Here is a 26140-nt window from a genome sequence, read left to right on the forward strand (position 1 = left end):
CTGTCACTAGTATGGCCTTGAGAAAGTTATTTACCTTCTCTAAATTTCTCCCTTTAAACATGGGAATAACAATAATGGCATCCATGTTGTAAAATGTTGTGTCTAAAGTAATTAACGCGACTGGAACATATTAGGTACTTGATTGTTATTAGTTGGCACTGTTATCTTTGATACCATAAAATGTCTTATCTTCTTAAAGCACATTCAAGTTTTAAGGTTTAGCATCAATTATCATAGTATCTAGAGACTTGAAAAAGTGGATATTTCCAAGATAAGAATGGCTTTGCCATTTGTGATGGTTAATTTTATGTGTTAATTTAACTGGCTATGGGATTGTGGGGACAGAGCCAGGAGAGCAGTTTCCAGGCTCTCGGCCTCACGTGAAAAGGTGCTGGCTCAGGTAGTAAATGGCCATCAACTGTGGTTGGATGGTCATCGGCTGTGGCTAGCTGGCTGTCGGCTGTGACCAGTGGGCCATTGGCCACTGATACAACTGTTGTGGCTACGCTAGCAGAAAATGGGGGCTAGCAAGAAGATGGTGGCTGGCAAGCGCAGATTGCAATTAGGACGGCTGGTTGCAGACAGTGTGGCTCCTGCTTCCTGTGTCTCCAACCCAGCCTCCAGTGAGAATATAGTGGAATGACTCCCCCATCTATGGCTCCGTGGGTGTTCCTTTTTGGCCTCACCATATCCTGTGTTCTTATGTGGGGAGCAGGAGCAGAGACCCCGCAGGCCGCCCTGCATGACAGGGGTGCTCAGATTAAACATTATTTCTGGGTGTGTTGGTGACTGGGTTTCCAGATGAGATTAGCATGTAAACCAGTGGACTCAATAGACTGCCCCGGGCCCCCCATTATGGGTGGGCATCATTTAATCTATTTAGGGCCCGAATAGAACATGACCTGCATGAATTAGAACATCTCATCTCATCTTCTCCTGCCCCTGGATGGGGATTTACATCATCTGCTCTCCTGGTTCTCAGGTTTTCAGACTCATAAGTATTAAATTATACTGCTGGCTTTCCTGGGTCTCCAGCTTACAAACTATGAACCTCCCAACCTCCCTAATTGCTTAATCTCAGTCCCTCTCTCTCTTATTGTTTCTGTTTCTCTGGAGATCCCTAATACACCATTTGACCTCTTGCCTTAATTTCTGACTCTTGCTTCATGATCAGGTAACTTCTAGACTTTGCACCACTTCCCATCCTCAGATGTCTTCCCAAACTCTGTAAAAGAGGAAAATGCCACCATTAAGCAGGCAAACATAGGTTTGCATGTAAGCCTACTAACTCTGTGAGTCTTGGCAATTCACTTGATCATGCTTACAGTCAATAAAGTAGGAGAAATATAATGCCTGGCTTTCAGGAATAGTCGAGCTGACATTTATACCATACATCTGGGTCATAGGATCTCAATATATGTTTTTCAAAATTGTTGAATTCTACCACCCTACTGATAAGGCAGCAGGGAGGGGCTTGAGGTCCTGAAAACATCAATATAAACATATTTGCAAAAATATTTTCTGATATAATTCATGCCCAAAATTGACATCTGATACCAGGTCTGCTCTGATGATTGTAGAATCCTAAAAACCGAACCCTCAGTCTCCTAACCAAGGCATTAATTGATCCTCTCTGCCTCAACACAAGCGAGATCTGAAGGGACATTCCAGCTGTAGAGCTTCCATGGGACTCACTGAGGCCTTTGCTGTGATTGCCTCTCAATTCAACTTCTCCTTCTGCCCAGTCTTGCTTTATTCTCTTTCTAGCTATTCATCTAGTTATTCATCTAGAGAACATACCCCAGTAAACTTCCTCCATAAAGTTCTGCATCTCAAAGTCTGTTTCCCAGATAAACCTGCCTGTATCTGATGTTACTTTACAAAGTGGTGAGGTGGGGCAGTGTAGGAGGAGAGAGTGGGAGTTGGGGAGTCTTCCAAGGTCAAATAAGTTAAATAGGTTATCTATAGACCTTCTTAGAGTATACTCAACACAGAAAAACAGCATGCAGCATTTACAACATAGTTTGCTTGGAGCAATGTTTAGATTAGACTGCCCTATGGTAGAAACAGGTATAATTAATAGCATAGAGATTGAAGATCAGATAAGTCTTATTACCTTGCTTCCTTTCTTTCTACATCCATACCTCTGGAAACTGCCATCCTAATTCATTTCTGCTTCTTCTTAGACCAATTGGAACTGGCAGTGGCATGTCAAGGCAGAGATACCAACTTGACATTGACACTGACTCCCCCAAAGTACTCATCAGCACCCTCGCTAGCAACAGAAAATAAGATTTGGAAGTTTTTGTTTGTTTTTAGTGTGCAGTAGACTGTTTAACAGTAAAGTGAGATTGATAATGTAGTGAAATGTGTGTCTAGCCAAGAACAAAAGCCAATGCACTTAGCTACATTTTTCTTTATAAAAAGTGCACACTTATTCTCTGAAACATCTGCTCAGGTGTTTGATTATTAGACATTTCAAATAGCAACCTGCTAACATCATTAAAAGCTTAGTCAGAATAGATTGAAGGTGAATCCATTTGAAATAAGGGGCAGTTCCTTTATGGCTATCCAACATCAAGGAAGACTAGGATTAAAATATTTTGATTACTTTGAGAGGTCTCTACCCCTTGCTCACTCTTTTTTTTTTTTTTTTTTTTTTAAATTATTTGTAATGTAATGAGAAGCGGTGTGATTCAAATATTAGGAAGTTATTGCTGTGAATCTCATAGGAATATCCTGAGAGAAGCTCAGGCAGAAATACATATTTAAGCAATTTTTTAAACTAGTATGTTTACATTTTAGAAATGACTCATCATATTCTATTGTGTAAATACATATTTAGATTAGTAAAACTCTTTGAAAAGCTATGAATTAAAGCCAAATGTAAGTATTGGAGTTAATCTTTTCTGCCTGCTTTAAACGCCATTTTGAATGAGCAGGGTGAAATTGGACATTGTGTGTGCATAATGATGAAAAATGGTAGGCTACAATAAGAAATAATTCTTTTGATTTCCAGAGCATTATAGCCTATGAATTATGTTTAAAATTAATGAAAGAGAAGATAGAGAATGATTTGAATCTCATCAGTAGCTATTTTTCTCTTTCTCTGAGGCAGCAATGAGCCATTTTCTGAGGGATTTGAACTTTTGTAAGCAAGTCCCTCTAAGCTTCTAAAAGGTCTTAATTTGAAGCTGAACCTTTTTAATGATGATTTGTTTCACTCGAAAGAACAAACAAATAAGCCGTTGGACTCCCTGAGAGGTTTTGATTTTATGAAGACAATTTCTTTGCAAATCTAAGTAAGTTTTTAACATTTGGATGGACATGTCATTCTAGCATATTTTTTTGCCATGAAAGATCCCTTCTTCCTTCAACTTTATAAAGTGCCATAAAAAGAGAGGTTATTTTCCCATGGAAAGCAACTTGGATTTAAAAAGAGAAAAAATGATTTGCAAAAAAAAATATATTTCCCTCTAATTGCATCCTTCAACACTAAACAAAGAAAAACAAGTTCTTTCAATACAGTTATATCAAATCTAGAACTATTGCTTTACACTATAGATTTACTTGTTTAGTCTTCTATTGCAACATGCTTTCATTTCTTGTTCAGAGAAAAAGACTTCAAGAAGACAAATCTCCCAGTGGTGATGGAAAATTATATTATTAGAGATATGACTGCATGTGAAGCAAAATTCTGCAACATGTCTAATAGGAGAAAGTTGCTATCTCTCTGATGCTCTGATGCAAATAACCAAATTCCAGTTTAAGCATCAGGAGGTACTCAGTTCTTGTCATTCAGTTACATCCTCCATCCTCAATCCTACAGTTTACGTCAGAAACAAACACTATGTAGCCAGTGTACTCACAAGCTATCAGTGGTCTCCTCGATCTAATTCTCTTCACCAAAACTCAACTCCTTTAAGATTATCTATCTATCTATCTATCTATCTATCTATCTATCTATCTATCTATCTATCTATCTATATATATCGAGAGAGAGAGAGAGAGAGAGAGGAGAGAGAGAGAGTGTTTTTCCTAGCCCTATATTTCTCAAATGTAGCGCATGAACCACTGATTATATAAAAGTCAATTTTCAGTGATATGTAATATTCTTTTATTTGGTATTAGTGGTTTTGTGCTTATTTTATACTTACCTTCTATTTATGGTTTTTCTATTTACAATAGAAATATATAGTTTTTTAAAATAAGTTTAAATAATGGAATCAATTCAAATATTAGTTAAAACAATATGGTATATTTATGAAGAAGTTTATGCAGAATGCTTCTCAAAAAATACATATATATATATATATATATATATATATGCTTCTTGGCTTCTCACTTTTAACATTTTATCTTGTAAACCCTCTTCTTGAATTTGTTTCTCTTCATTCTCAGATTCTGACCAAGGTATATTTTCTCTAACTTACTCCCTTGTTGATTTTATTTATTTATGTTTTATGGTTTTAGTTACCATCATTATATAGATTGCTAAATGTGCATTGTTCTCAGCTTCCACTGGCACTCTTTAAACCTTCTATACAATTTGATCTGGCTATTGCATGGTAATGTCCTCGTTACCGGTTGCATTGTCTTTAGTTTTTCTCTTTTCCAATGCAGCCCACAACACTGCCAGTGTATCTTGTAAAAAATAATTGTTTTAGATTACTCAGTTTTTAAAAATGTCTTCAATGACTGCATAAAAAGTATGTTCTCTAATCTTTAATAACATATACAATATAGCCAGTACTCTCATCCTAATCTATCTTTATGGCATCATCCCCCAACTCCCAGTCCCTTTTGCCTTGCCTTCTTTATTCCATTTCCATTCCTGGTTCCATGTCTCTACCTTGCTGTAATACTATATGACTCTAGCATGTTTCACATCACACAGCCTTTTCTCTTGATATTGCTTTATCATATATACTTTTGGTTGTATTAAAAAAATATGATATTTCAAAGAACAGGTTTTGATGTTTCTTATTCTGCTAGAAAATGTGTGGCTTTCCACATTTATAAATATTGGAAGTTTTTTTTTTTTTTTTCCCCTGAAAATACAAAGGATGATCTTAAGAATATGAAGATGGAAATTAACCTAATTTTTAAAATGTTGTTCTTATCTAATTTTTTTAAGTTGGTAGAACCTTGGATTATTATAGAACCCACTCTGTTATCAATGTGTATTATCCAATTATGAGATAATCTATAATAATTTTACTGAATCTAAGTTTACAAACAAATATTACTATTAGTTTTAAAAAATCTAGTTAGAAAACTAAGCCTGTGATAGAAGCACAAAATCAAAATCAGATTTCTTACCATTCTGGGCACCCTTCTGAGGACTTACCCTAATTTTTCTATGTTTTTATTAAAATAAGTCACCAAGACTGAAAATTATATTTGACATGGTTCTCATCATTGAAGCACATTGTGAAAATATTACTTTCTGTGCCTTGCACACTGTTGCTATTAATAAAGTCTAATAATGCTTTATAATTATGTAACACATGTCATTATATGGTGAGTTCCCCCTCCCCCCAACAACGGCCTTTTCCAAAATGTCAAGGTTACCTCATACCACTGCTGGTCATGGGCTGGGGTTTTGAACATTGTATGACAATACTTAAGACTACAAAATGTCTTTACAAATACAATTTCATTAAAACTTGGGACATACCTCAACTTCATTTCTCGTTAGTGCTTTAAAAAACATTAGTTCTGGGACAGATAACAAAGGAATAGTGGGAGAAATGGTATCTGGTCAGGAATAAAAATGTGTCCACAACCGCAAGGGCCTTTTATCTTACACTGACCACAAAGCATTTACTGACATCACCACTCTTGAAGACTGGGTTTTCTTATTAGTCAGATTCCCCTGAAAGTGTGCATGCTGGTTACATGTAAATAGTCACATACAGTCACACAGTGAAGTTAGTTTCTTCAGAGACAATGAGGGTTATGGTGCTAGATACATGTCATTTCTTTTGTACTGTTGACTCACTGTCAAACTCTGTGCACCAATGTCAGCATTTGCAAGTTGCCTCTGTCCTGCTTCTTAGTTCCATCTTCATGAAAAAACCAAATGATAAGAGGATTCAAAACAGGGTTGATCCTCCCTTATGATTTAAAAAAAAAATTCCAGTCACTTTTTACTCTCGGGGGAATTTTCCAAGAAATCTCTGTTCTTTTTCCCTTGTGAGCCTCTGAGAGAGGGTTACTGGTGACTTTTTGATATAAAAACGCATTTTGTGCAGCTGGTGAGGTATAATCCAAAGGAAAAGCAGGGATAAAACTGGAATTCCCAAAGTATCACAACTCCTGATGGTTCTCTTCCAGAATTTGCCATGTTGACTAAAAACAAGTTTTATGTCTCTCAGGTCTCCTGGCTAACAGCATAGGTCTGCTTGAAACCATACATGGCTTTTCACTGTCTGTACAGTCAGATGATGCCTCTGTTTTTGGAGGTCCGTTTCGTGCTGCTTAACCTTCCCAACTTTCCACAGCTGTCCCCTGTATTGCTCATAGCTTCCTCCATCTTTAAGCCCCAAGTCCATGTTTCCGTCCATGGGTTATACTGCCTGTAACCCTTGCAACTCCTCAGCTCCTTGATCTGTACATATAGCTGATTGATGATATCCCTGTACAGTGTATTCACTGTATTCATCAACTGGTGGGGGTCTGTGTTGAGATCAAAGTACTTGAGGAAGCCGTTTACAAATTCACAGAAGAGGAAATTGTGGGTCTCCCTGATTATGCTCATGCACTAGTATGTGTTGCTGTTGGCACTGGCACAAACACCGAAGGCCCCAGAGTCCAGAGAGGTGCAGTCTGCCAATGCTGATTGTCATGGGTAAATTACGTGAGGCCCAGCATGCTGCACATGTCCCTGTTCTGCAGTCACTCGAGCAGTTTGCAAAGTTTCTTCTTGCACTTCTGCTCCTCCACCAGCCACACCTTGTCTTTCTCTTGCAGCCCCTTCCTGACAGGATGCAGACTGGAGCCTTTGTGCCTAAGGGTGTGTTCTGGGTGTGATAACTGATATGTGACTATCACATTCTTCTGGCTGCTTTTTCTTCAGGTGACCTCGGAATTCCCTCAGCTTAACTTTGTTCTTCAGGGTTTTGATCTCATGGTCAATGTACAGCTTGTGGTCTTTCCAGGCCTGCAGAGACTTGTACAGGTTCAGGTCACACTGGACCATGTCTTTCTCTAAGATGTAGCACCCATGTGTGACTTTGATGGGGTTGTGGGCTGAGTAGTCTGGAAGGCCTCCAGCGCCATTGAAGTTTCTGCTGTCCTTGTCATCTTGATCCTTAGGGGCCCCTGGTCAGTGCCCCTTAGTAAGGTTGAGGAGCTGGAATGTCTCATCCAGACCTATACGGTGTGCCTCGCTCTCCATCCCGATGGCCACTGAGTGGATGGAGCCATACAGCAATAGCTGTACTTCTTCTTGAAGAACTTCTTCCAGTGTCTGGGTGGGCGGCGTTTGTAGTCCCTGAGGTCACAGGTACAAGCCCCGCCGTCCTGTCCGCAGTACTTGGGCACCAGGTTGGACAGGACTCTTCCCCCAGGCCCTGTGGAGACCTTGCACTTGTGCAGTTCAGCGACCCCATGGCATCCTCCAAACACTGCCACTTCTGTCCCAGCTGCTCACATGTGGTCCCCAGCTGCTCTGCACACTGGCGCAGTTCTTTCACACTCTGGTACTTGGGCAGGAAGCTCTCCTCCTGGGCATCCACCTTGTCACTGTCCCTTTTGTGGAGCAGTTTGCCTCTCTCCACCAGAAAGGACGCCCGCCAGACCCTCATCTTCTTTTTCAAATGAAACCGATTCACCAGCTGCTCGGTGTCCAGCAGCTTGAGGATGGATTTCCCATCCATACCAAAGGCGATGTCCAGGGCGGTGGAAAGTGGTCAATGCTGAGGCTGATATGGGGATTTAGCAAGCCTGCCTCCCCGTTGGAGCCCCTCACATAGACCGGGACCCTAATTTTGAACTCGTTGGGCATGGACTTCCCCTTGACAGGTCTAATTGGCCGATGTGGTAGCCGTGGTCAGAGGTGTACATGATGCAGGTGTTGTCCAGCTCGCTGGTCTCCACCAGCATGAGGGTCTGTCAGCGCTTCCGCTGCAGCATGTGGATGAATTCCACGTGGATGGGCTTCCTGGGCCCTGTGTAGCACATGATCTAGTGCTTGTGAGGGTTGGGCGCGTAGCTGTATCTCGGCGCCATGTGCTGCAGGCGTTGGGGAAGAGGCGTGAGTATTGGGGGGCCGAGTCCTCAGGGCCGTGGGGGGCTGCACGGCTGATGACCATTACGGAGGCCCTGTGTGGGTACATCTTCACGGAAGAAGCTCACGCGGTCGTTGATGATGACCTCTGCCGGGTAAACTTTGGAGTAGTCAAAGCCGTGTTTCTTCTTCACCCTGTCCTGACAAACGCTAGTTATAAAAGCAGGAGTTTTTAAGGAGGCCGACCCACTGCTTCCATCCTGGTGGCACATTGGAACCATTGTATCCCTTCAGGTACTTCCCAGAGGAAGCTGTCCCATAGGTAGCCCGTATTGCCGAGGCACCTGGCAATGGCGCAGCTCTGGTGCTGTGCCTGCCGCAGAGCAAGGAGCAACTCCCGTTGTTGGTGTAGGTGTTGTGGTTGTGGACTCACTTGCGGGTGAGGAAGGAGGAGCGCGAGGGGCAGCACGTGGGCGTGGTCACCAAGGCGTCTATCAAGCGCGCCCCGCCCTGCTGCGCGGTCCTCTGGGACTTGTTCATCACATACCTGGAACCAAGCTCCGCGTCCTGGGCTTCCATCTGCACAAGGATAATGTTGGGCAGATACTTCCGTGGTCCCTCAAACCTGCCTTTCAGGTGGTGGTGAGACAGGAATGCAGAATTTCCACCGGGCAGAGAGAGAACAGCTGCTGAGAGCCGACAAAGCAGGAGGCCAGGGTGTGCCATTTTATGTTATTGCTGATCCATTGCTTCTTGCAGGAGGCAGGAGTCTAAGGTTTCCTCTTGTGGATTTATTTCTTTGCCCTGTTGGCTCGGGGATCAGCAGGCCTGGGGGCACAGGGGACTCCGCCCCGCTGTCACTACCTCCACCACTGCAACTGCTGCTGCATACCCCTATGATGCTTTTTTTTATTCCTATTACTGGAGTCCCACAAAACTCCTGTGTTATAGGTGGGACTTCTATTTTTGGCCTTTTTTAAAATTTTTATAAATAATTCTGAATGATGTCTAAAAACAACAAAAACTATGTTTCTTAGGCCAAGAAAAAATAATTTCCTAATCATTGGTAGGAATTCCTCCATTGGGCATTTAGAATTTTGTGTTAGGTTCTGGGTACTGATCAAAACTAACGAGCAGATGCCCAGGAGGAAAGTGTGTAGGAGAGTAGAGTAGCTCATAAAATCATAGAGAAATAAATTTTGAGAGTTATAAAATGATAAAAGGCACTGCTTATAATTTTCAGGCTGGATCCAAGATGAGGCAATAATGTAGTACAAGGTATGACAATTAAGTTCACGAACTTGCCACCATGCCCTTACATTGGCAGCACTGTACAAACAGCTCGGTAAGGTTTCATAACCTTGGTATATCAATGTCTCACAGCTGTATTCATATTGACCTGTGGTAGTGTCTTACTGAATGACGTTCATTATTATTATTGCATGTTTTTGTGTGCTGTTGCAAGAATGTCTGAGATTCAATTAGATCAAGGAACAAACATGAAATTTCTTGTTAAACTTGGTAAGAGTGGAAGTGAAATCAGGGACATATTTGTCCAAGTTTATGGACAATACCATGAAGAAAATGGCAGTGTACAAATGGATTAAATGTTTTTTTCTGAAAGGAGAGAATGTGTCACTAATGAAAAGTGGTCAGGGCAGCCAGTAACACGGAGAACTGATGAAAACATTGCACCCAAAAATTTGTCGAATTGTGCTTCAAAATCATCGGCTGACTGTGAGAAGCATAGCAGACTAAGTAAACATCGATAGAGAAACAGGAAAATCTTAATTGAAAATTTGGCATGAGAAAGTGTGTGCAAAAATGGTCCTGAAGGAGCTCTTGCATCACGACAATGCACCAGCTCACACGGCACTGTCGGTTAGGGAGGTTTTAGCCAGTAAACAAATAACTGTATTGGAACACCCTCCCTACTCACCTGATATGGCCCCCAATAACTTCTTTCTTTACCTGAAGATAAAGAAAATATTGAAAGGAAGACATTTTGATGACATTCAGGATATCAAGAGTAATACGATGACAGTTCTGATAGCCATTCCAGAAAAAGAGTTCCAACATTGCTTTAAAGGGTGTACTAGTGATGGCATTCACGCATAGCTTCCCAAGGAGAGTGCTATTCAGCAATGAGGTATGCAGCACTTTTTCTAGGATGAGTTTGCACACTTCATTGTCTGACCTCGTATAACCAACTCTCCAGAAAAAGAGAAGAAAAAGCCCAAATTTTTTAGGATTTGTTACTTTCTATTGTGTAAATATTCTCACCATGGCCAATTTAAAGCTACAAATATGATCTCACTGGACGCAGGGTTGGGAAGAGATATGCAGTAGTACAATAATATATAGTATTTCTATCATGCAGCTTTAGGTGTAAATAACCTCTATCATAAATAATAGTAAAATAGTTAGGAAGTGATTAGGTATATTAATTATCTTTTTAAAATAATTTGTTTAAGTTTGTATGATTTAATTTTTAATAATGGATAGTTTGGCAACCTGTTTGCAAACTACCTGAAAATTTAAAAATTAGCTTTGGGGAATTTTTTAGTCAATATGGCAGAAAAGGTGAATGTTATGCTTGCCTCCTCTCATGATCACATCAAAATTATGACTGAACTACAGAACAACCATCATCAAGAATCACCTGAAGTTGAGCTGAACAGAAGTCCTACAACTAAAGACATACAGGAGAAGCCACCTCAAGACTGGTAGAAGGAGCACAGAAGTGAAATGGGCTGCTCCCACCCTGGTGTGTGTCACTTAAAAATTGACTGAGGGATATCTCAGCTGAAGAGGTGACCCCCAAGGAGTGAAGAGTCCCAGCCCCACACTAGGCTCCCAGCCCAGGGTTCCTGTGCCAGGAACAGAAGTCCCCACAAATTCTAGCTTTGAAAACCAGCAGAAATTATGGCTGAGAGAGATGGAGGATGGCTGGAGACATAGCCATTACCTTTAAAGGGCTCACACGTTCTTACTCACTGACAGATTCACTTACTCTGAGCTCCAACACTGGAGCAGCAACTTGAAAGTGCCAAGGGACACAATGGGGAGGAAGTGAATTATCTAGCTTCAGTAAAAATGGCTGGAAAGGTAGCTTTCTCCCAGCTATTGTTCCTTTTTTGAACCATCACCCCACTCATCATGCAGATGCAGGTTGCTGCTATATCAGTCTCCAACAACCTAACACCATTCACTCCAACCTGGTGACTCCCTGTGACCCCACCCCACCCAACTTTCAGGCCCACCCAAGTCACTTCCAGTAGCTTTTCAATACAAATAGCCTGCTTTGGCTCCTGCTGCAGACTTTCCCAAATTTTCTCAAAGGTTCACAAACCCCAAACAAGCAGTATCTGGTGTTGGCATGCACTGGGTGGCAGCTACTTTGTGGCTCATTCCAGGTGGCTCTAGCAGGATACGAGATATGACTGAACTCGGCTTGTGGTAGAGTCCCTCCCAGGAGGCCCCAGGGCCAGCAAACTTGGTAGCCAGCTTCGGACTGAGCTGGAACACCATTCAGCAGCCTCTGTGGATGATACATCAGAAGGGAAGACTGGGCAGAGCCTTCCTTGTAAAGTGATTCCTGTACCTAGGATCTAGCCCTTGCACATCTCCTCCACTATAGTCATGGCCTGTCCTCACAACCAATCAGCCTGAGGGTCAAACCCTCCCCTTAATATGGAAATAGCAACCAAGGCTCAACTACAACAGGAGGGTACACACAGCACACCCAAGGGTAACCCAGCTCACGTAACCTGGGAGACTGAGCCATGGGCCCCCCCAGAACACCTACTACATAAGGCCACTCTACTAAGACTGGGACACATACCTAATACATAGAAACAAACACAGAGGGAGGCAGCCAGATGGGGAGACAAAGAAACATGTCCCAACTTAAAGAACAGGAAAAAGCTTCAGGAAAAGGACTAAACAAAATGGAGCCAAGCAATCTACCAAATGCAGAATTCAAAACACTGGTTATATAAGTGACCAGAAACTTCCCTAACATGGTGAAGGAAATAGACATACCAGCCCAGCAAGGACAGAGTCCCAAACAAGATGAACCCAAAGAGGCTCACACCAAGACACATCATAATTAAATGCCAAAGGTTAAAGACAAAAAGAGAATCTTAAAAACAGCAAGAGAAAGGCAGTTAGTTACCTACAAGGGAGAACGTATATGACTGTCAACTGATTTGTCAACAGAAATCTTACAGGCCAGAAGGGAATGTTATGAAATACTCAAAGTGACAAAAAGCAAGGACCTACAAACAAGATTATTCTACCCAGCAAAGCTATTATTTAGAATCGAAGGACAGATAAAGAGCTTCCCAGATAAGAAAAGAAAAAGCTAAAGGAATTCATCACTCCCAAATCAGTATTACAAGAAATGTTAAAGGGACTTCTTTAAGAAGAAGAAAACAATAAAATCAAAAAACAAATAATAAAATAGCAGCAGTAACTACATATCTATCAACAATTACTGTAAACGTAAATGGTTTAAATGCTCCAGTCAAAAACATATGGTAGCTGAATAGAAAAGAAAACACAGCTCTTACATGTGCTGCTTGCAAGAGACTCACTTCAGATCAAAAGATACAGACTTGAAGTAAAGGGATGGAAAAAAAATATTTCATGAGAATGAAAATGAAAAAAAAAAGGTGGGGTAGCACTACTTACACCAGACATAACAGACTTTAAAACAAAGGCTATAACAAGAGACAAAGGAGGACCCAATAATCCCACTTCTGGGTATTTATCTGAAGAAACCCAAATCTCTATTTCAAAGGGACATGTGCATCCATATGTGCATTACATCATTATTTACAACAGCCACGATATGGAAGCAACCTGAGTATCCATCAACAGATGAATAAAGAAGAGGTGGTACATATAGACAATGGAATATTACTCAGACAATGGAATATAAAAGAAAATGGAAAAAAAAAAAAAAAGAAAGAAATCTTGCCATCTGCAACAACATGGATGGACCTAGAGGGTACTATACTTAATGGGGTAAGTCAGACAGAGAAAGACAAATGTCATATGATTTCACTTATATGTGAAATGTGAAGAACAAAATAAACAAATAAAGAAACAGAAACAACCTCATAGTTACAGAGAACATTTTGATGGTGCTAGATGGGAAGGGAGTTGGGGGAGTAGGTGAAAATGGGGAAAGGATTAAGAAGTACAAATTGGTAGTTACAAAATAGTCATGGCGATGCAAAGTTTAAGTCAATAATACTGTAATAGCTATGTATGGTTTCAGATGGGTACTAAATTTATTGGAGTGATCACTTTGTAAGTTATGTAAATGTCTAATCACTATGTTGTACACCTGAAACTAATGTAATATTGTATTTCAACTGTAAGTGAAAAAAATATATATATAAAAAAATAAAATTAATGTTAAAAAAAAGTAAAAATTAGCTCTTGGCATCTGGTATAAGCCCTCTTTAGCATACCACGAGATTAATGGAAGACATGACTCCCTCAGATATTTTACGATACACATGGAGAAGGATAAGATTGTAGTATTTTATTCTAGAAGGCATCACCAGGACCAAGAGGTACAAAATATATAAAATGAAAGATTCGGGATCCATTTTATGACCAGACTTTTTAACGGTGAAATTTTCCAATGTGATTGGCTATTTTGAGCAATAGATCTTCACTGAAAATATCCAAAGAGACACGTTAGACTGAAAATATCCATGAAGAGACTGAATGACCTTAGCTAATAGTTTTGTGGAAGGCCTTCAGAACTGCTGTGGCTAGACCTAAATGATGCCTTCCAACTCTAAGTTTCAAATGATGATTTTGATGACCAGATATTTGCTTTTATAAGTTCTTGATTCATGATTTCAAGTCAAGCATGCCAAAATCCATTCATGAAATTATTTTTACTGAGCCCTATGGATGCAGTGTTGCTTAAAAATGAATTGGACAGGACAGAGTACACCTCCGTGCTTGTACTATATAGGAAAAAAGTTAGAAATGTCAGGACTGGCTTAGATCCCATCAATCTGATGATCCCCACAGGAATGAAAGGAAAGCTAGAAGGAGAAAAAAAACATTTTCACCCAGCAGTCTTCTAAAGAGCATGTAAAAGAGAAACAGGAAAAGCAAGAAATATAATGTACCCACTCTCCCCCCCAGAGTCTGTCGCTGGCCTTGGTTCTGGACTTTAAATGTTAGGGACATTTAGTGGAGCGATAAAACAGTGTGAGGTTAACAAGAACAGACAAGATTTGTCTATTTGCAGAGATCTCTAAAATAGACACCAGAAATGGGGGGGGGAAATGCAGGATTTCATAGCTCTGTGTATCCAGGTTTTGATAGAAAATTGAGAGGCATCCATAAATGAAAGTTAACTAAAAATAAAGTTGTCACTTGAGTAATTTGAATATGCATGCACTTTATCCCAAACTTCTTCGTGATTTCCAAAACATTTTAGTACCATTTAGAGATTCGGCTTTGAAAAACTTAAGATAAAAACAGAGATTCACAAGAAAAGAGAATCTGAGTACAATCAAAGTGGAAAAGTGGAGAAGTGGAGCTATGGGTGAAAATCTGGTAACCAACCATAGATAGCATAACCAACCATAGAGAGGGTCCTAAGGACACTTTTGTATGCTTGATGCATTTTGACGTTTATCTTTCAATCAGATGTTAATGCTTTAATTTGTCGAAAAAAATGATGCATTTGTGAGGTTGATTTATATCTCCCTTTTACCAAATTTTTAAAATATTAAGTTCTAATCTGGTAGTCTCAAGCAAATTTGTCTTGAATGTCTAGATAAATTGACCACTAGGATTAAAAAACAAACAAACACAAACAAACAAACAAAAACAACAACAACAAAAAAAAAAAACATTGTTACTCAAGCTGTGGTAATGATTGGGGAATGAAACCAGCATTTTAGGCCATGCATTTTCACATCCAGGAGACCCCTGCAACCATTGCCACCCAAGTATAGCAGAGGAGAGGACATGAGCATCCTGGGAAGGCACTGGGGGAAGAATCCACAGTAGTCCGAATCAATGTCTCATTTTTTAATCAGTGCAAACATTTGTGATTTTGACTTCATAAACCTCCACACCTATTATAATAAAAATGAAATTTCAAAATGCTTTTCTCCAATACTTTTAGGATTATTGACATGGCAATAAGATGAATCATGTATATCCCACAGCTTCAGATACACCCTGGCATACCAGCCCTGGGGTTACGCACATCCCAGTTTGAGACTCAAGCTGTAAGGATCCAGAAGCCATCTCTGCTCCTGTATACTCATTTGCATAGACACAGTGCACTGTCATGCACATTTTGGCATCCTCACAAACACTTCGCTTACTGATGATACCTAGGCTAAGCCACCTCCAGGTCATAAGATTGAAAGGGACCTTAGAGGGCCACTTTGTCTAGCCTCTGGCCTACAGGGATAACCACATTGAAATTACCAAAGACATGAGAACACAGATTGGTCCAAAAGCTCTGCAGAGAAAGAATCCCATAAACAATCTGGGAACCTCATCCCATTTTAATATCAGGAAGTTCTTTCTTCAGAATACATACAATGCATTTTAACTCTGCATATCTCTTGGGAGACCAAAACACAAAACAAAACAATACAAAAAAACTCAGATAATTTAATTATAAAAAGGCACTTGCACCAAGGGCCATCAGTTATATCCTACATGATGGCAAAAATGTTATTAGAAGGTCTCTAGAATATACATGCTCTTGAGAGTGAAATTAAAACATCAGTTTAATTTTCTGTTGTATTTGTAGCTTAATATTTAACCTGAAATATTCTTTTCAGTTGCCAAGTAAGAATGAAGATTTTTACCTTACAAAGACTTAAGCAATTCTTGTAACTAAAACTAAACATATGCTGTGCTAATAGGTTAAATAAGAAAGAGGGTAAAGACAGGTCTACTTTTCTCATGGAAAACAATTTTAAATCTGCTTTGTGTTTGCAGAAAATGAGGGTTAGCTGTGTGCTGGCAAGGCTGTGTGTATATTTATCACCTGGTATCTAAGAAGCGCTAATACTAGCGCTGGTATCTAAGAATGAATGAATGAATGCTTAGAATAATTTTTATATGTGCCAATGATTACCAGACTTATCAAGGAGACAATGGAAGTGGAAGTGTAAATTCCAGATGCAGATACTAATTTTAAAACGAGAATAATTAATATACTTGGTATCATTTCTAAGACCATCACTAACAGTAAGCAAAAAAAGGCAATATGATAGTTTAGAATTTTAAAAGTACAACTACCAAAATTCAAATCCCAGTAGAAGAGCTAAATAACCCTGAGCATGCAAACGGCACAGAGAATGAAAGAAATATTTAAGGAATGATTCTCATAGCAACGGATATGCAGCATAGTTTAGATCATTTGTTTCATTCTTTGCAATATAAACTGAAATTCAACTTATGTAATTTAGAGTTGTTTTAATAGAGATAAACCTGTTTCTAACTTTTAAAAACTGGGAATTTGTGGTCACATGCTAATTTCCAGTCCTGAGAACATCTTTATTTAAAGGCAAATATATGACTTCCTATCATCATTCAAAAGTAACAGTTGCATGTCAATAGCTTTCATAGAATGATTTCCTTCGTTGTGCTTCACAAATATTTTGGAAGGTAGGTATTACTTTGCCCACTTTATATATGATAAAACTGAGGCTGGAGGGTTTTGTAAACCATCATGATCACAGAGCAAGTAAGTGGTCTTTAGGATTCGAATCTAAGATTTAGCTACTATTTAAGCTGTTTCTCTAAAACTCTCATACTTTTCAGGTATTGTTAAAAGGAATGTAAAAGTAGCATTAAAATTTTCACAGAGCTTCAGTTTAGGCTGTACTAATAAAATTCTAGAGTGAAAATTCCATGAATGGGGCAAAATAATATCTGGTTATATTTTAAATATTAAGTGGGGAAGTACTACTAGTGCTCTCTGAACCTCTGGACACAAATACAGTTTTGAGTTGTTTTCTTTTTGTTTATGTATATTTAAGTATCTGATGTACTGAGTATCATAATGTCTAACTTATTTTAAAATGTTATTTATAAATGATCAATTTTGAGAATCAGACAGGAAAGTTATTCAGAATACAAATTAGTAAAATACAGGTCCCAGATTACTGTCTACTGTTACATCTAAATTAACAGCTTATATTTAGACAGCACTTTTGAGGGCAGATAGCATTTCCCAAAATGTGTTTGTTCTATGGAATATCTTCCCTTCAGGAGTGCTGTCCGAGGGCCAAATAAGCTTAGGAAACACAGTGACATATGTCTTCTTGGACAGTCACAAAACATTAGCATTTTAAAGATCAAGAGATCTTTCACTGAAGAAACCTATTTCGTGGTTTTACTTAATATTTCTCAGACGGAAGTAACCATGGAATCTTTTGGTTTTTATTTTCCCTGGTAAAATCTATTACTATCCACTAGAAATAGAAACTATTGATTATCTTATTTCATCCTCAAACAAATCACACGAAAGGGATGACCTCATCCCTACCTTTTTGAGACCAATCAAGGGTATCAGACTATTAAGTAGCAGAGCGAGGGTTTGCACTCAGATCTTCAGACTAAGTCCAGAGACCCCCTTTCTCTTTCTACTTGACTACAGTTTTTGTTTGTTTGTTTGTTTGTTTGTTTGTTTATCTCCACCAGTATCTTTGTGCTCCATTTATTTTTAACCCATGTGTCTCGTGCTGAAGGAAACCGCCTGTGCTGCCACTTCATGCAGCACTTTAGGATTCCGTTCCAATTTCAAGAAAGAATTCTTGATAACAGAATTGCTGTGTTAAGAATTTGTTTAAATCTAAAGCAGAAAACCACTCATGAGTAACACTGGCAGTTAAATGGTACCATCTGGAGCAACAGGCATCTGTAAGGATCCTTATTTAAGAACCAGTTTACAAATAATCACAGACCCCTGGAATTAAGCAGTTAGCTCCTTTGTCATGTATAACAAGCATTCAAGGGAAAATAGTTTGCTTCACTGCTTTTGAATCTTCATGGACAAAAATACCAGGATATTTTGGCTCTTTCCTTAGAAATACCAGTGAGAATCCCTTAAATCAATAACATTAAGAGTAACAGATAATCCAGTCCCTGTTCTCCAGTTTCATAGACATGGACAAGAAATAAAGTTTCTGATTTAGAAGAAGAGGAAAGAAATTAAATTTATGTGGGTTACAGCTCAAGAAAGAAAGAAGGGATGCATTTTTGAACACAATAAAGGATTTACTTTATAACAAATATAAATATTGTATAAATTCTACAAAGTTTCTAGTTATTTGTTGCAAATTATGTTTTCACTTTAAATTTTGCATCTTCCTAGCATTCACCAAAATCAGATTTTGATTACTTTGTACTGTGTATACAAGCATATAGCATATCGCGTATGCTCAAGAATTACTTGTAGATCTCAATAAACATAAAGACAGACAGGGACATAAGCACCGATACAACAAGGAGTAAAAGCAAAGAGTGTTTATTCCTTTATGGAATAAAATGCAAAGCGATTCTCAGACCAATGAAATCAGCTCCTGGGGGCAATGTTTTCCTATCTTAAAATGGTACTATTTGTACTGCACACTGCCCTGTAAGGTAAACAGACACATACTGCTCAAGACCACAGAAGACTGACCAAGGGTTGTTGGAGGGGGCGGCTCTGGCCACTGCAGGGCTTGCTAGGCCATACCCAGGCCTGAGGGGATCAAAATCTCTTTAAGCTGTGTCCCAGAGACCAAAATCTTTCCATTTCATTTAGTTTCTATCCATCAGTTGGATAGACCTCATTGAAAACAACTTTTTTGTGGTGTAAATTTATTTGTACCATTTCCCTTACGTTAGCATTGAACAAGTGTGTTAATATAAAGGAACCTAGGCTCACCTGTAGAATGCTAATAACACTTATACTTAGTATCTATTTTCACCACAAAATGTTTTTTTCTCTGTAGACAAAAACAACTTTTTAAGGCCAGATTAGATTTGAACATGTGTAACATCATTGTTAAACTATACTGGAATCACACACAGATGCACAGTCTGTGAAAAGCAAAACACTCTGAAGGAAAACCACCTGTAAGTACTTTATGAATTTAAAATTTTTGTTATCACACTATCCTCAAGTATAATGTAAATCTTGGATTCTAAATCTCACATTCTTCTCAAAAATAGGACCTCATCAGTGTCTCTGAGAGATAAAAGAGGTGAGGTAATGAGAAGAGGTGCTATGAGAACTTCAACACAGTATAGAAACGTAAATACTATCGAGGGAATGAACAAACCACCCAGGAGGACATATGTGTATACGAAAAACAACGCTGAATATTAGATTGCTCCTCAGTCTCCTCACATTCATGGATACATAAACTAAGTTTCTCTTGTTTTTCCTCTTAATAGTTAATTTGTAATAGTGAAACATAAAAATATTATGGCAAATAATTATTTAGCTAGAAGTGCATTTGTATTTTAACAATAGCTGTCTGATATTGCTTCTTAAGTGTTTTCTCATAAATATTTTCTGTGTCTGTACAGTGTGTGTATACTTGAGAGGATACTAACTCTGCCAACACATCTTCAACACTTTAGAGTGGATAACACAAGCTAAACCCATTTTGTTTTTAAATTCTTAGAGGAAAGAGCATTCTTTTCTTTTCCACACTCAATCTCCAGTCCTTATGTACAAATAGCATCAAGACCTTTTCAAGTATTTTTTTTTTAATTATTTCAATTTTCTATTTACCAAAGACAGTGGCTAAAGTCTAGAGAAAGAGGTACAGAAACATCTTAGCTATGTAAATTTCATCTTTTCTCCTCAGGCCCTGTCCTATGACTGGGATTTTACTCTGTTCCATGTGAATACATTGATTTAAATCCAATTAATAGAATGAAAGGAATGCAGGAGGAATGGTTAATATGTCAGACACAGTTCAAAATATAGTGACAAGATCGTCTGCAATAGCTAAGCAACTCAGCTTTACCCCATTTCCCCTGCTGTTTCTGAGAATCTGTTCCATCAAATCTCTTGCCCACCTCAGAAGACCTGAGGGAATCTGAAGTGCTGACAGTTACTTAGGAAGGAAGAAAAAGGTGGGATGGGAAAAGTTCCCCAAAGCCTAGTTTCATCAAACATCCTTCATGTTCAGTAGTGGTGCTTCAATGATTAGGTGTCCCTAGGTGGCTTTTCCATGATATCATATATTGTACTTTTAACTTTTTCAGAGTGCTTTCACTTTTTTTTCTCATAGTTCCACATTTTTGGGGCATCTGGAATGACTATACCATATTTTGTGTTTACCATAGCTTACACAAAACTTTCTAATTTGGTAACATTTAAGATGTCGTTATATGTTGTGACACATTCTGGCACTTTGGGCAAAGACAAATAAAGCATTCACTAATACAGCATATTTACAAATAGGCATAAGGAGCTAGCTTTGCATAACGCTACTAGCAATCAAAAGGTTTAATATACAGACTGAATGTCTGTATAATGCAGTCTTTAAACATGGAGGGGAAAAAAAAGCCCTCTAAAAATGAAAAGTGCCTTGGGCATCCTTTTTTTCCTTTTTTTGAATAAATTCCTTAGAAGCTTTCATAAACTAATCTTTCTTTCTCAAGGTAATTATGTTTAAAATAAACCTGCAAAAAGCTAATAATTGATCTGTATAGGCTTAAATGTAAATTACTTATACCTGTTCATCATGGTGGGGGGGGATTGTAGAAATGACTGACGCATTTATTACACTTGGGAGGATGGTGTCAGTGGGGAGACTGTCTGATGTTGATACGATTTGCTTTTGTGGAACCATATGCACCTTAAATCATTCAGTGGTAGATTGTGGGGGTTGTTAGAGTTTGATTTGATATTTTAAGTTCCAACACAAACTCACATTTTAGTATTAAGTTGTAAAATAGAGTTCTAAATTATAATATGAAAATAAACTTCATCAGAATAAAAGTAATGTCATAACCAGTGACTGATTCCTCTAGAGAACATATAATTTCCACAGGAGTGGTAGAATGTGCAAATGCACACACACACACACACACACACACACACACACACTTGCTTTAGAAGTCAATATGTAGTTGTGCGAGTAGGGAAAGTGTTAAGTCAAACCATTTATTTTCTAAATTATGTCCAGTTGACACTAAAATTAAAATTTACTTGAAAAGCCCGAGTCTTTTCAATTTATATGAAAAAGATACATTCATATTAATTAATAGGACTTGCTTATATAATACACGGTGTGCCAGGCTCTGCACCAAGTATTTTATATGTAAAAGTTCATTTAAGTATCTCAAGAACTGAATGAGATGTGTTCTATCATTGTGCCTACTGTACAGATGAGAAAACAAGGCCCAGAGAGTTTAAAGGATTCAAACCTTGTCAGGCTCAGAGACCACACTCTGAACACTACCCTATGCATACTGTCTCTAGGTGCTTTTTAGAGGGATGTTTTATGGCAGAAGTGTTTCATGTAGGTGAAAGATTGAAAACATGTTTGATTATCTACAGGGTAGACGAAGGCCAAAGTAGGATTCAGGAGGGCTGAGAGCTTGTCTGTCTTACTCACTCACTGTTTTGTTTTTGTTTTTGTTTTCCAGCACCTAGACCTAGAAGACTACAGTGATCTAACTAAGCATTTAATCAATTTGGGTGAATGACTAAATGCCACCAAATAATCATTGGTGCCTGTCATAGGAATGAAAGTCCCAAGTTTTTATTTATGCCCATATTGGTTCCACTGGTGATAAAAACAGAAGTTATCAGTTCATTTTATAAATACGTGAGCCAATCAAACAGAAAAGAACAGAAAGGGCAAAGAAAAATTGCAAAAGGTGTGCTTTTGCCTAAATATACTGATCTAAGTGTCTCTCTAAGTCTAAAATTCTAGAGGGGATAAAGTAAGATCAGCTTCTCTCTCAGTTCACCTTCTCCTCTCCCTGTCATCCTCCCTTGCCACCAGCCATGCTTTTTTGGACTAAAGAACTCATATCAACTTGTTTTTCTCTTTTTCATTTTTGTTGTTGTTTTCCCTAGAAGTGGAAAGCAAGAGAAATTCCAACTGAGTGTCCCATTTATTCAGACATGCAACACACATATCTATTTCATCTTTCTTCAAACCGCCTACATCCCCACTTTTCACTTATAATCCGACCATTTTATTGAGAAAATAGATGTGATCAGATAACATCTCCTTATTTTTATAGGTTGCCATTCTAACTGCCAATGTCTCCAGGTATTTGGCCTCCTCTCTGTCTTGGCTGCTACTGAGGAGCAGCATCTTGTCATGGGACTGCATCCTTCTTGCCTATTTAAAGACAATTGTCCTGAAATCCCTTTGATCTTCTGCATCATTCATTTCTCCCTCACTCTAAAACCATTTCCATCAATACACAAACAGGCCTTAATTGTACCCATTTTCTAAAAGGAAAAAAATCTCACTGGGCCCTAAATCTGTTCCTCTGTCACAACAAAACTTCTGATTGAGTATATCAAGGAGTCTCGACTCCTTTCCCTCCCATTCTTACCTCTCACATCACTAACGGGTTTAACAAAATTAAAGCTTTTCAAAACTCCGATTGCACTTAGAAAACATTTCAAATTCCTTACCATCACTCACAATATTTTTAAAAACATGGTTTTTACTTACCTCTCCCCACTTGATCCTCACCCAACTGCTCTCATGCCTTGTATATATATTTATCTTCCTTCTGTCCCTTGAAAAGTCAAGTTCTTTCCTACTTTGGGCCACTTTCTACTTCTGCATGGAACACTTGACTCCCTACCTGTCAAAGAACTAGTTACTCCTCATTCAAGTCATGTCCAATATCATCTGTTTAGAGAGCCTTTCCTGATTTTGCTATGGAAGAGGCTTGTATGTGTTTCTCTCACCATTTCTGTCAGGAATTTAGAAAATGCTTGATTGGATGCTTTAGCTCAGGATCTTGAAGTTTCAGTCACATGTCAGCTGGGGCTACAGTCGTCTGAAGGTCTGACTGAAGCTGGTGACCCACCTCATTGGTGGCTCACTCACATGGCTAGCAAGTCAGTGTGGGCCATGGTTCCTCTCCAGATGAATTTCCCCCAGGATCTGTTTGTGTGTTCTGACAACACGGAGATCGGTTTTACCCAGAGCAAGTAGTCCAAGAGATCAAGCTAGAAATTGCAGTGCTTTTTATGACAGCCTCAGAAGTCACACACCATGTTCCACTGATTTTATTGACCAGCCATGATCAAATGTGGGAGAGGTATATACAAGAATGTGAATGCTGACAGGTCACTTTGGAGCTTGCTTTCTTTTGTTGTTGTCGTTTTCCTTTAATGTTGCCATCCTTTCCTCCATTTCGAGTAAGGATGCTTTGGTAGTCTACTAAGTTTAATAGTGGCAGAATACAGCAGTGTGTCTTGATCAACACTTGTTCCGATTCGTAACATGCAGAGGCTGGGAAAAGAAGAAGAAGAAGAAGAGGAAGGGGAAGGGGAGGGGGAGGGAGAGGGGAGAGGGAGGGGAGGGGAGGGGGAGGGGAGGGGGAGGGGGAGGGGGGAGGGGGAGGGGGAGGGGGAGGGGGGAAATATTTCCCAGAGTCTCTTTTGGCTGAGTTTCAAGATATGATTTAGGTTTACCCAGCCAGGTATACTGACATACGTTCCCAATTTAGAACTTAGTCACATGTAAAACCAAGCAGGATCAGATCCATACCACCGATCTGCCACATTACTGACATGGTTTCTGACAGAAGCGGCTATTGTGAACCAAGTAGTTACAAGAGCAGCTTCCTGATTCAGCCAATTTCTGATCATAGCAGAGGCAGCAGCTATCTGGGTACTCTATTTCCATGGTATGGTTTGGGGAGTTGTCGTAGCATTCTCATTGACCTCGTTTCTCAGCATTCCCAATGATTTAGGAGTTACTGTTATTTTATAAGTCACTGTATGCTTTCCTTAGCTAGAGTTCTGTTGTCTGTAACTAAAAACCCTGACCATCATGAGTTGCATTAGCTCTATCAGCCAAAATAATACCTAGGCGGTCTGAGATGGGTGTGTGTGTGTTTGTGCACACGCACCTTTTATATAAATGGCTGTATCATAACACCTATCTCACGAGAGAAGGGCCTCTAGGAAATTTCATCCCCTCCTTTTCTCTATGGGATGGCTTTAGGATTTCTCTCTTGATTTCATTTTCTGCTCCACTCAACTAGTATTTCCCATGACTGTCTCTTATGTCCAATTTTCTTGGTTTCTTTGTCTGTTCCACTCAACTAGTACTTCCTGATCGTGTCTCTTGGGACCAAGTTCATCCAATAGTCGGAGCATTAACAGTAGTAAGAAAGACCATGATTAACAACTGTGTCCATTTGACGCAGCCCAGTTCCTCAGTTCTACTGCACAGCTCTTACCTGGAAAGAAATGATATCCAAACTCAGACACTTGTCCCACTTTCCTATCCTTTTTTCTTCACTCCAAGGTACTGGCTCTTTGTCTCTCCTGTAATAAAATTTCCAGGAAGGTATCGGTCAAGATTTGTTCTGAAGTATAAACTCGTCAACTTCTGTACTCAAAAGTTATCATTAGATAACTCTATTTAAATCTACTCATAGATAGATTTAAATAGAGAAAAATAGAGGAGATCCAAGACGGCAGAGTAGATAAATGCTGTGCTTGCCTTATCCCACGAACACATCAAAATTACAACAACTAAATTATAGAACAATCAACCTGGAGAACTATCTAACGTGAACAGAAATTTTATACCTAAGGATATAAAGAAGCCACATCAATACTGCTAGGAGGAACAAAGAGGAGAAATGGGCTGGTCCCACACCCACAAATGGTGGTTCAAAATTGGGATAGATAGCTCAGCCACAGAAATTTCCCACAAAGAGGCAAGGGACCCCAGTGCCCCACACCAGGCTCCCCAGCCCAGAGTAGTGCCAGGGAGAGGGGCCCCTACAACTTCTGGCTGTGAAAAACAGGGGGGATTCCAACCGCTCAGGTGGGAGGGGAGGCTGTGGGAAACCCAGACATCCTCTTAAAGGGCCCAGCAGGCACTCACCCTGAGCTCTGACGAAGGACGGTGACTCTAGGCGTGTCAGAGACATATCAGGAGAGACTGAGTTGTGTTACTTCAGGGCAAGGACTGGAGGGACAGTCCCCATTTTCCCTGTGGGGGCCTTACTCTGGTGCAGCCGGCAGGCGGGCACCATCTTTCCTGTATTGAGCCTACCCCCAGAGGCCAAATCTGAATCTGATTGATGTGGTGAACTCTGCTGTTCCATCCTGCTGACTCACTGAGACCCTGCTTCACCTAACCTGCATACCGCAGGAGAATTTATCAGTGGCTGAAGTTTATGGGAGCCAGCAGGTGGCAGCCAGCCTTGGAGTGTACTGGCTTTTTCCAGAGCTACCCCAGACCTGGTACTGGTGGCAGACGTCCTTGGTTCCCAGTGTGTCCTCTTCCATGTGCCTCCAGGTACAGCACAGGTAGTGACCAACCATGGATTCCTTTGTAGCCCCTACCAGGTAGTCCGGGGCTGGTCACAGGCAGTGGATGACCTGGACCTGCACCAGAGCCCCCTCAAGTGGCCCCAGAACCAACATCCTTGGAGGTTGGCTTCAGACCACAGCAGAGCACCACCTAATTAGCCCTACAAGTGGCACACTCAAAGAGCGGTCTCAACAGACACCACAGCCAGCGGGGGCAAATTCTGCTTGGTGGGATAAGCCCCCACCCTGCCCCCTACAGCAGTCCATAAATTGTGGACATGGCCAAACCCCACAGCTAGTCAGCCTGAGGGTCAATACCCCCTATAGATAGGCCAGCAGCAATCAAGGCTCAACTACAA

The 26140-nt window shown here is 39.8% G+C and overlaps 1 long non-coding RNA gene and 1 pseudogene across 1 annotated transcript; both read right to left on the reverse strand.

Annotated features, from left to right (window-relative positions):
• Window positions 1-5640: 5640 nt before the first annotated feature.
• On the reverse strand, window positions 5641-10184 carry LOC109447563 (extracellular sulfatase Sulf-2; annotated as a pseudogene).
• A 13313-nt stretch (window positions 10185-23497) lies between these two features.
• On the reverse strand, window positions 23498-24785 carry LOC141573165 (uncharacterized). The gene is made up of 2 exons (XR_012498795.1): window positions 24695-24785; window positions 23498-23739 (listed from the first exon to the last, which is right to left on the reverse strand). It is a non-coding gene; the product is annotated as an uncharacterized LOC141573165 (long non-coding RNA).
• Window positions 24786-26140: the final 1355 nt, after the last annotated feature.

Source organism: Rhinolophus sinicus, linkage group LG01 (assembly GCF_036562045.2).
Source record: "Rhinolophus sinicus isolate RSC01 linkage group LG01, ASM3656204v1, whole genome shotgun sequence".
NCBI lineage: Eukaryota > Metazoa > Chordata > Mammalia > Chiroptera > Rhinolophidae > Rhinolophus > Rhinolophus sinicus.